Genomic DNA, 16,537 nt, shown 5'->3' on the forward strand with positions numbered 1-16,537 from the left:
TATACTTGCTACACTGATGTGGGCAAGACAGCCCTGGTAGCCAGTGGTACTGGAGATGTCTGTCATTCACACAAAAAACTGCTCATCAGGGCCCAGATCAGGGAATACTGAGGAATCCAAAACTGAAGGAAAGGAACCTTAGTACCTGACGTCCTAGAGTGTGGGTACCTCTACCTTACTTGAGACACCCAAGCCTACCACACAAGCTTGTTATGCAGCGAAGTGGAAGCACTCTAATAATTTCTGCATGAAGATGCAGACAGATTCTCTACAAGCGCGTTTTAAATATATTTTTTTATTTACAGCACCTTCAGAAGGTGAAGCTGGCATATGCCACATTTAGTAGCAAGAGACATGCAGTACAGACAACATACTTCTTTATTCAAAATTCCTGTCATTCGTGAAGCATTCATGGAGGGTCTTAAAAAATTAATTCCTCCAAGAACACAACCAGCCTCTACATGGGACCTCAATGTTGTTTTCTCTACACTTGTTGGATCTCATTTTGAGCCACTGCACTCTTGTGAAATGCAATATCGCTTCTGGAAAGTGACATTCGTATTAGCAATCACTTTCTAGTGAAGGGTGAGTGAGTTGCAGACATCAACAGTGGAGGGAGCATTCATTCATGTTCACCGGGATAGAGTACTTTGACTTTGTATTGACACTTCTTTTATTTTAATAAACTTTATTTTGAACTGAAGAGTTGTCCTGAGGACAAATCATCATTTCCTGACAATGGAGTATTTCCTTTTTCATTTCATTCAACCTATTGAGTTGCCAATCACCTTTATAAAAACCCAGAGACTTTGGCAGAAAGAGAACAACACCTATTAGATGTTAAGAGAGTTCTAAAGTATTAAATTGATAGGACAAAGGCCATTAGCAAGATAACGCATCTTTTGCATTCTCTAATCCTTTTGTGGGAAGTCTTGTTTAGAAGTCTCCTCTTGCGATAAAGATAGTTAAGAGCATCCAAGTATGCTATGCTAATTAAAAAGAAAACTGCATTCAGTGCATAAAACACATTTCACTACAAAAACATAGCTTCTTCTGTAGCTTGCCCATGTAACATACCGCTAGCAGACATATGTAAAGCTGCTGCATGGTCACCACCACACTGGTTCAAAAGATATTACTGTACGGACATCAAACCTGGCAAGATGCTCAAGACTAGCAAACTGAACTTAAACATCTGTTTTATATGTATACTAACCACTGCTTTTAGGTGAGTGCACTGCTTTAGAGTCAATGCAGGGCATGTGATCTACAGCAGCATATGCTACAAATGGGAAAGAAACTTACCCTATAGCAATTGGTTTGTAGCTTGTAGTGCAATACATTCACATGCACACTCCCCTCTCCCTAGATGTAAGGTCATGCTTTAGATTTTGTCTCACCTTATGCATTCATTCACAATACACCTGCAAACATGTAACTTCCTACTTCCCTGTACTCTACTTGCTACACTTCCTTTGCTGAAGAAAAACACAATCCGAGATGGAGCTTTGTCCTGGCGCGTTGTGAGCTTCAGCGAGAAAAACAAACTATTGGGTGACTGAAAAATTCTTAGAAGAAAAACAACTTTGGAACATCCGTGCCTAGCACTTGATGGCAAGGGGTTGAGGAGCTACAGGAGTTTGCACCACTACAAACTACAAAACTACAATTACAGGGAAAGATGCCATTTCCATTAACTTACTATTTCAATGTGTTAATTTGCAGCTAAGTTCAGCTAGTTTGTGAACACTCAGCAGCAAATTGTGTGGCCTCATTCTATTGTATGTTTTTAACATTTTGGTCCAGTGGCAAACTAGTACAAATGCTGACAGAAGCCTTGACTTATTCCAGGCCACACTATCCCTTCCTGCTAATGAGGCTCTCCGGCATGACGGTCAGGTTGCTCTGTTCACATGAAGAGCTTCCCTGCGACCAGTTACTGTGCGTGTTCGCAGTATATCTGGACCAATGTGTAAATGCCTCAAGGAAAAACACCCAGAATACCTACCTATCATGTTGTTTGCATGTGAGGGAAGCATGAACTATTGTTGAACAGGTGGTACCACTTCCTTGTGTTTGGAGCTAGGGACATGCTCCTTGCTCTGCTCCTATCAGACTCTGAACCATTTGCCACTTTGGACCATGTGAGCTGGCGCATGTTCTCTGTGGGGGGGAGAAGTGTACTGCTGTTGCCTCTATGATACCTGCTCTATGTGTGTGTGTGAAAACCTCAACCGATGTCACCTGTTCTGTATGTGCAAGGAAAGGTGGCACCTGGCATTGGGCCCCAGTATTCTGTCTGAGGCCCTGCATTCCCCTGAAACCGCGAAGGGCTTCCTTGAGCGATGCACACCCGTTTGCACTGCTGAATGCTTGGCGCCTTAACAAACCTTTGCACCAAGGTAGACACCTTGAATTCTGCAGGTTCTTCTTGCACCCTGTTCATATGCTGTACCCTGCAAACCGACTTTCACCCCACACACCCCATTTGCACTCCACACGACCTCCTTGCATTTTGCGCACCGTCCTTGTACTCTGGGCGCTCACTCACACTTGCACACTGCACTTTACCCTCTAATGATTCTGTGTGAGGGAAGTTTTAACTCTTTTCACAGTGTATGTGTATTGGCTGCGTGTGCTTGTGTGAATGAATTTCCTCTCCTGATGCTCATGTGAAAACTCTCATGCGAGTGTGTATGGGGGAAGCCTGCAGCACTGCTGCTTACCTGTACTCTACCTGCTCTTTTGTTTGCAATGGAAGCCTGCAAGCTGCGTTTTTCCCACCCATGCACCGTGCTGCCATCACCCTTACACTCTTCTCTGTACCCACTTTGCACCATGCACTTCTACTTCATTGTATCTCACATTACTCCCTCTATTGAACCACATTCTGTTCCCCTCTTACACTCTGTGCTATTAACTCCCTTGAAGCATGTGTGGTCTGCATACTCTGCAGCCCCCCCGCACCCTATGCTGCTCCCTACCCGGAACTCTGTACTGATTCCTGACATGGAACCCTTTCCTCCAAACCCCACCCCCACCTTGCCAGTGCCGAATTCTAAATATTCTATAGTAAGGCCGCATTCACTAATCTTTATTTTGCACATCACAGACACTGCATAGAAAGTGGCTGTGCTGTTAAAACACATACCATTTCTCTTTCCTCAGCCCTACTAATAGGAGAAAAGCATCGAGAAGTTCAGTGCTTAATTTGGAAAAAATAAGTGCCATGACCCTTGGCAGGAGGCCACAGCAGCTTGCACAACCCGCTGCCTCTGCCAGCGCTGCCAATGAGAGCAGCAACACAAGTACTAACCATCACACTCCTACTAGTGCTGAGACGTCCCTTTTCTGAGGCAGCTGTGCGCTCTATAAAACTTTATAACATAACATAACAAGTGTGAGAATTCTGACTATTCCAGGCCCCCAAAGCTATAAGAATGATTGGGCGGCAGGAATTAGTCATTTTTAATGTGTATCAAATTCATTCACTACTGTTGTATTATTATTATTATTATTATTATTATTATTATTATTATTATTATTATGTTGTTGTGCTTATCTCTTAATTAGACAAATATCACCACCATGTAGCAGACTGTCATAAGTGCCAGTGTTGACAATTAGGAGCTGGTGCCAAGCATCAGAAACCACCGGCTCAAATTTAGCACTGGCGAGGTCTCGAGGTCACGGTAGGAACAAAGCATCTACTCCCTAAACTAATAGAGAAGGAATTAATTAACAATAACTAGGAAGGAGATTAATCTCCTGGGTTGCAAATAGGTCCAACACAGGGAGTGCCAAACCTCTGTTGGAAATAAGAGAAGCAGAATTGAAGATTACCAGTAGGTAGCCGGGCCAGTTATAGGTCAGGTGGTAGCAGTGCATGCTTCTTCACACACAGAATAAGGACAATATGTGCATCAGCAGTACAAGATTTCCTATTCGTGGGAAATAGGTGTCTGCTCATGTGCGTACGAGGGCCAGGGGGGAAGGGATTGGGGTATTACACCCCCCCTAATAAATGTATTTTCTGAGGAATAGTTGGGTACAGGTCCTTTCAGTTGGGTATGGTGAGGTGTCTGCCAGATTTTACCTGGGATTTTTGCATGCACACAATGACAAAAACACATACTCTCTCTTATCTCTGTTTTAAAAGACCTAAAAAATGTTGATTATTTATCAAAATATTGTGTTTCTCTCAGTTGGTACTCCTACCAATCCGCATTACTCTCCATTTCCTCTGCTTCGTAATCCCCTCTCTTGTGCCCTGCTTGTTCTATAGATTAATGTATTTTAACATTATATTCCAGCGTGATTGGCTGGAAATCTGAAGCTCTTCTTTACATAAAAGCCCCAAAAACTGACACTTCTAATCCTCATTTGAAAGAAGTTTCCCCCGTATCCGTATTTAAAAGACTTAAACTGTCTCTAAGCGCTTTGAACATAAAAGCACAGGTGCTCCACAACAAATGGTTCAATGAAGATCGATATAAAATCCCAATCGCAAAAAGTCACAAGGGTAGAGGTTCCTCGGTTAGTTCTCTTTATTTCATTAGATCAACAAAGCACAGTACAGCCGACGTGTTTCGTCCCAGTGTGGGACTTCTTCAGGGCGCTAGTAAGAAGAAACTTCTGGGTACCCCCAAGAGTAAACGGAGGTGTGTGAATGATGCGCACGAGGAAAAGGCTCGTCTATCCAGATAAGACACAAATAATATGAAGTCCGTCCCATTGCAAATCTTAGCTGGTTTTAAGAAAAGGGTTTATGTAACGGTCCAGAGTATGAAGTTAAGACAATATTCTGTCTGGAAACTACACAAAGTTCGATTTCAATAAGTATATTACTAGTCGGGGGCCGTCCGGATGTACAGGAAAAGGGAGTCCTGAAAAGAGTAGTGTTCGACCTATCAGTCAATCAATCTGGGTATGCAATCCCTCAGTGCGCAGTCACTCAGACCAAGGCCATTACCGGTATGGTAATCGAATCGCAATATGATCATCACGACCGGCAGTCCAAAAGTTCTGAATGCCGCAACAGCGAAAGGTCCTCCAGCTTGGGTATGGTGAGGTGTCTGCCAGATTTCACCTGGGATTTTTGCATGCACACACTGACCAAAACACATACTCTCTCTTATCTCTGTTTTAGAAGACCTAAAACTTTTGATTATCAAAATATTGTGTTTCTCTCTGTTGGTACTCCTACCAATCCGCATTACTCTCCATTTCCTCTGCCTCGTAATTCCCTCTCATGCGCCCTGCTTGTTCTATAGATTAATGTATTTTAACATTATATTTCAGCGTGATTGGCGGGAAATCTGAAGCTCTTCTTTACTTTACATAAAAGCCCCCAAAACTGACACTTCTAATCCTCATTTGAAAGAAGTTTCCCCCGTATCCGTATTTAAAAGACTTAAACTGTCTCTAAGCGCTTATTTGTTTCCCTCTGTCGCCCGGTTCTCGCGCGTCTTCGCCTTCAGAGTGCTTACTTCCGTCCCTACGCCATAGCGCTTTCAAGTAACCTCAAGGCAGAACAGGTAATTGTGTTTGTTTAACAGTTTATTCTGACCAATTGATTTACAGTTCACATTCGGGATTTCACACGGTTTGCGAAGTTAGCTGGAAACTAAGTATATGCTGGGGCTTTGTCAGGTACATGCAAACGAGAGCAAACTTACTCAAACACAACTTCAGACCTTCCTGAAGTAAAATCCTTGTCTGACTGGCGCAGAGTTAAAAGAGGCGAACGCACTGTAGTCGTTTCGTTCCAACTTAAATATATCGCGCCAAAAGATTAAAAGCAAAGAAGAGCTCACTCACGCGTACACACGCAAATAGTTGTAACTTTTACAGCGCATGCCTCTTGAATTTACGTAACAAATCTCGCGTCATTGTTGATAAAAAAGCACGTGCTCAATTATATTATATCCAATCCTGGCTGCCCTGCTACAGTATTTGCATTGAATTATTGCTCGCCCATGTCAGGCGTCGTTTAGCGCTTGCAAACTGTAGTAGATTTAATATAATGTTACCCGTCTTCAGCCATGGTTCTTTCCTTCGCGTTTTGCCTCGTTGACTCTGCGAGAACCCCTTTAACTTCCACGGCTCAGAACTGGAACGCAGCAGCCAATCGGATACCAAAAGCAAACGAAACCGTAATCGTTGTCGCCCCACCGTCGCTCTCTTCCACAGGTTTCCCATCTCTTCGGACATCCGCTTCCAGGAACTTACAGTTTCCTCTTTTGGTCACCATATAGCAGTGGGAGTCTAATGCTAAGCCTGCCGCTGCGTTTGGTCGAGCAGACTGTGATGTCCTCGCTTCCAGGCACTGTATCTGACCGTCGGGCGCTCTCTGCTAATAGGCAGTCAAGCCCAGCACTGTCTGCTCATATTTTTTTCTGAATGAAAGACCAGCCCTGTCTTGTCCAGCAGTTGTGATGTAGCAACCACGGGAGTAGCCATAAAAACAATAAATTATCCCATGAGATTTTTTTTAAAGGGGAATGAATGCACAATTCAAAATTTGCAAACATTCGTGACAAGAATTTTCAATTCTATTAAGGACTAGGAGGCGAGGATTATGCTTAGTCTCATTTCTTTACTGACACATAGCAGCCAATCACATTACAGTAAAGAAAAAACAGAAACAGGGCAACCATAGAGTACACCCATAGTATATAAACAGTCTCTTTCTTTGTCCAAAATCCAGTAAGAAGAATCAAGTAAACATCAGAACCAAGGAAGACATCAATCGAAAGGACCAAAATCTGAACGTGGAGGCGGAGGAACTTCCAAGAGCCACAGGAACAGAAGCAGGCCAACGAGGAGCAGAAACTCGCAGCAGAACGACCATAAGGGTTGAGCCGGAGGAACCTCACTTGGGATCAGAACCTGAAACAAGATACAAAGCCGTAATACACATCCTGTGTAATCATGAGCAAATAAGGGTGGGTAAAGAAAATATCAAAGCATTTATTACATTTCATTAGGAAAAAATCCATGAAGCAATGCATAGTAACAATATAATAGATACATGCATATACAACGGGTGGGATAATCCTCGCCTCCTAGTCCTTAATAGAATTGAAAATTCTTGTCACGAATGTTTGCAAATTTTGAATTCTATGTCAGGACAGGAGGCTCCGATTATGCTTTTTTAAAGCTGATCTACCACCACAGAAGCAACACTATCGATAGGCTTAAAGTAAAAAGTTTTAAACACAGAAGCAGATGACCAATCTGCAGCTTTCATGATATCAAACAGAGTTACACCCATGGAATAAGCTTTGGACGCCATCGCTCCACGTGCAGAGTGCGCGCCAAACACAGAAACATCAATTCCAGCTTCAGACATAAGCCCTCGCACCCAGCGCGCCAAGGTAGCTGGAGAAACAGGTCGAAAAGGCTTTTGTAATGCAATCAGCAGTTGACCCTGCATGTCTGAGCGCAAAGAAGCAGTACTCACCTCATAATCCTTCAGGCATTGAACCACACAAAGGTTGGGGTGAGAAGGGAAAGAAGGATAAGAAATAGAAGGTGTATTAGATTTGGTACGTCTGGAGAGACGAAAGGAAACACCTTCAGGAGTGAAGCAGCGACCTGCCAGATCCAAAGCGTGCACATCCGACACGCGCTTACAAGAAACCAAACACAGCAACATAGTTAGTTTCGCGGAAAGTTGCTTGCGAGATAAGGAAGCATTGGAAGGCCAGGCCTCCAAAAATCTGAGGACAACAGAAACATCCCACAAAGTAACATATTTAGGGGTGGGAGGTTTCGCAAATCGAACTCCTTTAAGCAACCTGGAAACAAAAGGATGTTCACCCGCGGGCTTCCCATCTATGTGGGCATGACCCGCCGAGATAGCAGACCGGAAACCGTTAACAGTCGAATAAGCCAGACCAGAGGTGGCCAAGGAAGCCAAGAAATTAACAATCATGCTGATATCTGCTGAAACGGGATCAACTTGTTGTTGTGAACACCAATCACACCAACGCTTCCAAGACCCCTTATACCGTTTGTGAGTATTGGGAGCCCAGGCTTCACTAAGGAGCTTGGAAGCGTCGCCTGAAAGGCCTGGGAGCGACCAGCGTTCCCCGAGATCCTCCACGCGAGAAGAGGAAGGGAGCCTGAGAGGATCAGGGGATGAGGACCTCCGAGAGGGTCCAACAGGAGATTCCACAATGGGGGAAGGAGAAACGGTGGGGCCGAACACATTTCTAGAAGGACCGGAAACCACGCTTGAGCCCTCCAGAGAGGGGCAATCAGAATCAGATCCGTCTGAAATCGTTTGGAGTAGGCCAATACCCTGGGAATCATTAGAAATGGAGGAAAGGCATAACATAGGGTCGATGGCCACCGCTGGAGAAAGGCATCCGTGGCCAGAGCCTGAGGGTCCGGCCTCCAACTGTAAAAATGCGGTAGTTGCGTATTGAGGCGTGAGGCAAAGAGATCTAGTTGGCAAGGACCCCAACGCCGATGGAGAGCACGGAAGACCCGGGGATGCAGCCTCCAATCGCTGTAATCCCGAAGGTGCCTGGAGTGCCAGTCCGCTATCTGATTGTGGCATCCCGGAAGGTACTCCGCAATAACAGTGATCTTGTTCTGCAGACAGAAGTGCCAAAAATCTTTGGCGATCTCCGCCAGGATTCTGGACTTGGTCCCGCCCAGTTTGTTCACATAGCGGACTGCCGAGACATTGTCCATCCGGAGAAGGACACAACAACTGGTCTGTAGAGGAGAAAAACATTTGATCGCAAATGAGCCCGCCAGGAGCTCCAGACAGTTGATATGAAGCTTCAATTCCTGAGGGGACCAACGACCCCCGGTCGAGACCGAGCCGCAACGGGCTCCCCAGCCCCAACGACTGGCATCGGATTCTATCACCAGATCCGGAGACACACCGAAGAGGGCCCGGCCGTTCCAGGCCTCCATGTGGTCCAACCACCACTGCATCTCCCACCGGACCTCCTCCGTAAGAGGAATCTGATCGGAATATCTGAGCCCTTTCCGGAGATGAAGAATTTTCAGGCGCTGCATCGCCCTGTAATGAAGGGGACCCGGAAAAATCGCCTGAATGGACGACGCCAGGAGACCGACTACACGCGCCAACGACCTCAATGACACAGTCGGTCTGGAAATAACAGATGTCAACTCTCTCTTGATATAACGCATCTTTTGGTTGGGCAAGAGAAGCTGACAAGTAACCGAGTCGATCTGAAAACCCAGGAAATCGATACGCTGGGCTGGTACCAAAACCGATTTCTGGACATTGATTAGAAACCCCAGAGATTGTAAAAGTGTGATGGATAATTCCAGATGATGAAGAAGTTTGAGAGGACAATCCGCCATAAGGAGAATATCGTCCAGATAAATAATCAGCCTGACACCCAGTGACCGAAGATGTTCCACAACAGGTCTCAACAGCTTCGTGAAGCACCATGGTGCTGACGACAGACCGAACGGGAGAACCTGATACTCGTACCAGACTCCCTGCCAGAGGAACTGGAGAAAACGGCGATGAGGTTTGTAAATCGGGACCGAAAGATAAGCATCCTTGAGGTCCAGCCTGACCATCCAATCCCCTTCTCGAAGGAGATCCCTCAACAGATGGATGCCCTCCATCTTGAAATGGCGATAGACTACTCCGCCGTTGAAGTCTTTCAGGTTGAGAACAAGACGAGCACCGCCCCCTTTTTTCTCGACCAGAAAGACAGAACTGGCAAACCCCTTCGGATGACGGGTGGTTGGAATCACCGCCCCTTTTTGTAGAAGAGAATCTATCTCCTCGGAGAGACAAACCTGATCCTGAAGAGAAAAACGTAGACAAGGAGGGGGACAAGTCTGATGCACCGGGTGATAGAATTCTATTCTGAACCCCTGAACAGTTTGTAGCACCCAAGCATCGCCGGAGAGCATGCGCCAATTCTGCAGGAAAGATTGAATGCGACCCCCCAACATCACATCGCATGCACGAATCAGGCTCACCTGTAGAGTGGGAATCTTGGTATTGTCCCTGATGACCACCGGAACGTCCTTTGCCATACTGGCCCTTTCCTTTTCTGGAAGGATAAAAGTTGGCGCGGGTGGAGTAGCCAGAGTCGTATTGGCCACCACGATGCTGCGATCCACCCTTCTGGGACTGCTGTTGAGAACCGCGGCCGAACGACCGTCCCCTTTGTCGTCCGGCCTTGGTGAAACCGGACGCATGGCCCGGCGCAAGGAGGCTTGTGCCTTATCAATGCCGCTAAAGGCAGAAACAAACTTAGTCAATTCCTTTAGGAAAGGTTGGCCAAAAAGGAGACCCTGCGCCTCTGGACCTGCCTCAGAGGTGGCCAGCTCTGCCAACTTTGGATCCAGCTTCAGGAGGATGGAACGTCGACGTTCTGCTGATATGGCACAATTGACGTTCCCAAACATACATACAGCCCTCTGTGCCCATTCGATTAGCTCGTCAGGGTTAACTGTCGCCGAGGCCTCCTTGGCCTTGAAACCAAGGTCCAGGATCTTGGATAAGGGACCCAACATGTCCATTAGTTTGTCTTGACAAGACCGCCAGGAGCGGTCCAAGCCTTTCTTGGGGTCTTTAGAATATTTTTTAAGATAGGTGACCATCATAGGGTCCACCTCCGGTGTTTCAGCAATATGGTCTGCCAGGTCAGGCCTCGGGCACTCTGAGCGCAGCCGAGCGCGAACAGACGCTTCAAAGGGTTGGCGAACATGCGCCTCCAGGTAAGCTGCTACCGCTGGAGCGGGGAGCCATGACGTGGAATTTGGGTGGACAATGTCCTCAGGTTCAAAATTGAGAAGGGGGGGACGCTCAAGGGCGTCAACAAAATGCTCCTTGCGGAGACGTTTCCTAGGAGGAGAGTCATGACCTGAAGAGGCTTGACCATGGTCTGACTCCTCCGCACAAAGAGATATAGAAGACCTGGATTTGTCAGAAGATAAAACCTTCGCCAGTCTCTGAAAATCCAATTTGTGGGGGTTACCAGGAGACTTTGCGGATTTTTGCGAAGGAGGCAACCAGCCTTGTTGAATGGCATATTCATTAAGATGGCGTTTAAGTGGATTAATGGCTCTCACCAGAGCCTTGTTGACGGAATGCTGAACACCTTTATCCAACTCCTCCACTAAGTCATATTCAAGAGAAGTATCTTCCTCCTCCTCATAATAACAGTCTTCATCCTCTTCATAATATTCAGCCATTGCAACAAAGTGCAAAAGTCAATGCCCACAAGACTGCAGAAATATATGGGGTACCAGAGATACCAGTAATGGGGGAGTGTGACCCCAAAGCAGGCTTAACTGAGGTAAAACTCGAGTAAAGAAAACAATTCAAATGTGGAGGGAGAAAGCCTGCCGTCAAAACACTCTAGGCAGAGCCTATGCACAGAAAATACAACCGAAGCTCTTTCCTGAGCTCCGGCGTCAAGCGGGGTCAAAAGTTCAGGGCTGTGGGCTGAGCGCAGAGAAACAGCGGTCCTTCACTCAACCGGCAGGCGGGCGTGTGAAGAAAACGCCTCGAGCCGGAAATAAAGCAGCGCGCATGCGCGACGCTGAAATGCCACTGAAGACAACACCGGCTCGAGAGCGCTCGCGCTCCCAATACGAGCCGCGGACCCCTACTCCCGCTCCACCAAAAGCGACCGGCACAAACGGCCAGGCACTGGGAGGCGAGCAACGCGCTCCCAACAAACGCGCCGAGAAACGGACGTCACGGTTAACAATACCGGCACACCGAAAGGCGGACCAGAAAATTAAAGCATGCACAAGCCGCGCGCAGGTTGGAAGAAGCGCAAAATAAGGCAAGTGCACAATTAAATATAACAACAATAGTCACAACAGCACTATAAGCATGAAAAGATAAATAGACTTAACTGGCTGCGGAGCAGCAAAGAAAGAGGAAGTGGTTACCTCTGAGACTGTTTATATACTATGGGTGTACTCTATGGTTGCCCTGTTTCTGTTTTTTCTTTACTGTAATGTGATTGGCTGCTATGTGTCAGTAAAGAAATGAGACTAAGCATAATCGGAGCCTCCTGTCCTGACATAGAATGAGCATTCAATAGAACACTTTTTAGATAGTTTAAAACAAAATCTACTTTGAAAGGTCATGAAGACAAAATTAAAGGAGACGGAATGTTGAAGAAATAAGGGAAGCATCAAATTAAATATCCATGTCACTCAAACTGAGTGTAAATTCTATAACTTTTTGACACTTTCTCGGTAAATTGGACTAGTTTTGTCCTCAAATTTCCTGGGTTTTCTTGGAACTTGAAAGCCCCCTCACCCAGAGCCACTGGAGAGAATCATACTTATTAGGCCAATTGGAAAGTGTTAAAATATTGCATCAGAGCACCATGAGTGCCACACTTGTTATGTCAAGGAGTATGGCTCACTCCACCTGAAATTGTATTGCATTGTAATTGCATTTATATAGCGCTTACTACCCCTGACGGGGAGTCAAAGCCCTTTTTCGGCAAGTAGCACGCTACTCCGGAGCCTAAAAGGGATCAGTGGTGACTTAGTATAGTGAAATATGAGATTCATTTGAGTGGTGGATATGATAGTCTGCTATCGGATTGAGAAGGATAGTGGAGTGATAGAAGAGGAAAAGGTTTGCATTTACATAGCGCTTGCTACCCTTGATGAGGTGTTGAAGCGCTTTTCGGCAAGTAGTACTCTACTCCACAACCAGAAAAGGATTAGGGGTGAATTAGTCTAGGGCAGGGGTCTTCAAACTGTGGGGCGCGACCCCCAGGGGGGCCGTGGAGCGATGCAAAGGGGGTCGCGCCTTCACAGTTTCACTTCTGCCCTGGCCTCCAGGGCTTCAGCCCCCCTCCTCCCCATCCTGTGTCTCAGCTCGCGCTCCTGGGGCCTCGGCTGGGCAGTGTCTGGAGTCTTATCTCCGCTGAGTTTTTCACAGGTCTTTAAAGACCATTAGCATATTTACATGCCTTTGTTAACTAATTACCAAAGCTTAGTTTTTATATGGTTCCAGTACCCCCTGGGCCCCCAATCTTCATATTCCTTACATTTGTATTTTTACACTTACTGCTGTAGTGTGAGAATGCATTTAATGAAAAGAAATATAAAGTTGGGTTGCCAAAAGAAACATGCCTGCTATGTGTTGTTTAAAGATCCTGCAGAGACCTGCTCGACACTAAATTGAGTTATAAATAAAAAAGTATGTATTAATTAGTTATGTGACTTTTCTGTCTTTATTCTCTTTAATTATTAGTCATGGATAATTGAGGCTTCCCTAGAACACAATTAAAAGTGCTTTCTATGTATATTTGCTGTTCTAAGTATTCACAGATAAGTGCAAAAAATACAGCTGTAGGTGACTGCTTATTTCTGGGCCATCAAAATAATGAGCTGGTAACCCTAATCATTAGTCTGGACGTGTGTTGCAGGATCAGCACATTATTTATTTCCTCCACCCTCGAAACCTGATTAATGCCATTATAGCAATAGTTTAACTTATATCTGAAACCCTACGCTTCAAGTTTCTGGGAATGCACCCTGCTTTCAGACTACTCACTTCTCATTCTCGCCTTCACTTTCACGTTCACCCTGCACTCCCAGCGATCACCATGCACTCACAGCGATCACCATGCACTCCCAGCGATAACCATGCACTCACAGCGATCACCATACACTCACAGCGATCACCATGCACTCACAGCGATCACCATGCACTCACACTGATCACCATGCACTCACACTGATCACCATGCACTCACACTGATCACTACGCACTCACACCATTCACCCGCTCACCCTGCACTCAGTGATCACAATGCACTCAGTGATCACAATGCACTCACAGTGATCACAATGCACTCACACTGATCACCATACACTCACACTGATCACCATGCACTCACACTGATCACCATGCACTCACACTGATCACCATGCACTCACAACATTCACCCGCTCACCCTGCACTCACACTGATCGCCATGCACTCACAATATTCACCCACTCACTCTGCACTCACACTGATCACCATGCACTCACAACATTCACCCACTCACCCTGCTCTCACAGTGATCACTCTGCCCTAAAAATTTGCTTGCATTGTTCACTCTGTACCTCACTCTGCAGTCACACGAGCACACTTCTCACCCTGCACTCATGTGACACTTCACTCACCTGTCCCCCCCTTACTGCTCAATCTGTAGCTCACTCAAACAAGGCCATCACTAACCATGCACTAATTCGTCCCACTCTGCACTTACAGCCGAACCCAAATTCATATGGTCACCTCACTCACCCTGCAGTCACTCCTTTTACCCTACTCTCACACTGTTGCATTGCTCACCGTGCAGTCACATTAGCACTCTTGTCACCCACACAGTGCAGAAGGTTAAAGTGCCTGGTACAAAGAAGATGTACCATGCACATCACAGAACTGAGTGAGAGTAAACTATGAGTAGCGCTATAAAAAAATGAAATGTTAGTCAGACAGGTGCTATAGAGAGATGAGGTGTATTGTTGGTGAGTGGTAGTGAGGGAATTCATGGAGAAGGTGGAAAGACTGTTGCACCGTGTGTGACCAGTGCTTGGACAAGCCATGGCTGGGAGTGTTAACCCCCCCCCCCGAACTTCGGGTCTAGTGGATCCCCTGCTTCTGCCTATTATTTATATTTGTAGTGCGCTACTGTTACCAAAAGGAGTCCTGGGGCTAATAACCATCTGCCTGCAATGTGAGAGAGGGATCCGGGGCTGGGAGAGGAGAGAAGAGAGGGATGGTAGGAAGGGGGTGAGAGGAAAGGGCATGGGTAAACTGCTTAGCTCTGTACAAGACCGCCACGGTTTGAATGCTCCCTTGCTGCTCCCGGCCATGGCCAGGTGAGCTTCTAATGTGGCAGCGTGTATTCCAGCGGATTGGGAGGCCCTTCACAGAGGTTGACTAGACATCTTTCTGATGTTAATTGCTGTATTTTGGTTATAAACTGGTACTGATGGGGTGAAATCTTTCCCCAGTATTACTGTGGTTAAAAAATTCTAAATAATAAAGCAATGCTACCTCAGAATACGCAGCATCACAGAACATTATTTACATTTTCTACTCACACAATTTAGTCAAGCCTGTCGCATAATTTGGTCCTCACCTTCCTCATAACCTAGAGGTTTAGAAATTTTTGTCAGGAGGGGGTCCTTACGCTTGAAAATGTTGACAGGGGGGTCTCGACATCCAAAAGTTTGAAGACCTCTGGTCTAGGGAAATATTAAATTAATTTGAGCAGTGGACATAGTAGTCTGTTATTTGGATTGTAAAGGGATAGAAGAAAGAAGGGTCTCTAGAAAGTAATTTTGTTGTTTTGGAGTTCATAGGTGTAGGAGGGGGTTTGGGATGACTTTACTCATCCCAAACCCCCTCCTACAACTACGTGGAGGGGGAAGAGTCAGAGGGAAGAGTTTAGAAAGGCTTATTTGGAAGATATAAAAAGTAAAAGTGGTATGAGATGTTGCAAGGAGGGGTAGAGGAGGGAAGAGTCTAGAAAGGGTTATTTTGGGGATCATATTGGTATGGGGTTTTGGGATGAATGGGAGAGTAGAGGTAGAGGATATATTGAGAGAGGTATAGGGTGAGAAATAGGGTAGTGTATTGGGAAGAGTAGTAGAATGAGGTTTGAGATGAGTCAGAGTGGAGGTAGAGGATATACTGCGAGAGATATACAGCGAGACAGAGTAGTGCATTGGATATGCTAAATTAGAAGCAACGTAATAAAAATAAAGATACATAAGTACATGGGCAGTATATCATAAGTACATAGAAGGTATATATGCATAAGGAAGGTAATATATGTAGAGTAAAATTGCATTTAATAAACTCAGACTTTCAAGTGTTGCTGTACTTAATTTTGTTTTTAATTCAATAATGAAGCGATTGTAGATTAATAGTTATGATAAAAGATTTATTTTTTAATGCAGTTACTTATATTCATGTTAAACATAGAATAATGTAACTATAAGTAATATGTACATTTGCTAAGCAGAACTAAGGAATATCTATATCTTTAAAAACAAAATTATTATGCATGTTTATGCAAAGCAATACACATATGTAGGTATGCAATTATAGTCCAAATAAATGCTTATATACAGAGGGATATGCTTTATATTTATGTTTGAGTAGGGTGGTTAGGTGGGGAAGGCCAGTTCTTGAGTAGGCTTCTGAAGATAAGGTGTTTATCTATGGATCGTATGTTTGGGGGTAAAGAGTTTGGTTGCTTGAAAAGAGAAGGATGTGCCAACCATGGTTTTTTTCTTGGACAGTGGGATTTTGAGGCCACTCTCGAGCGGAGGTTCCTTTGTTGAATGTGTTTGGTGATTTTATTCCTGATGAAGAGTGGTCCTGTTTCATGTATCGCTATGTGGGTGATACAAAGCAGTTTGAATGTGGATCTTATGACAACCGGTAACCAATATAGGGCTTTCAAGGCAGAAGAAATGTGGGCTTGCGATTTTATATGTAGGAGTAGTCTGGCAGCAGAGTTCTGAATCCGTTGTAGTCTTTTCA

This window comes from Lissotriton vulgaris, unplaced genomic scaffold (genome assembly GCF_964263255.1).
Source record: "Lissotriton vulgaris unplaced genomic scaffold, aLisVul1.2 SCAFFOLD_1291, whole genome shotgun sequence".
In the NCBI taxonomy this organism is placed as follows: Eukaryota; Metazoa; Chordata; class Amphibia; order Caudata; family Salamandridae; genus Lissotriton; species Lissotriton vulgaris.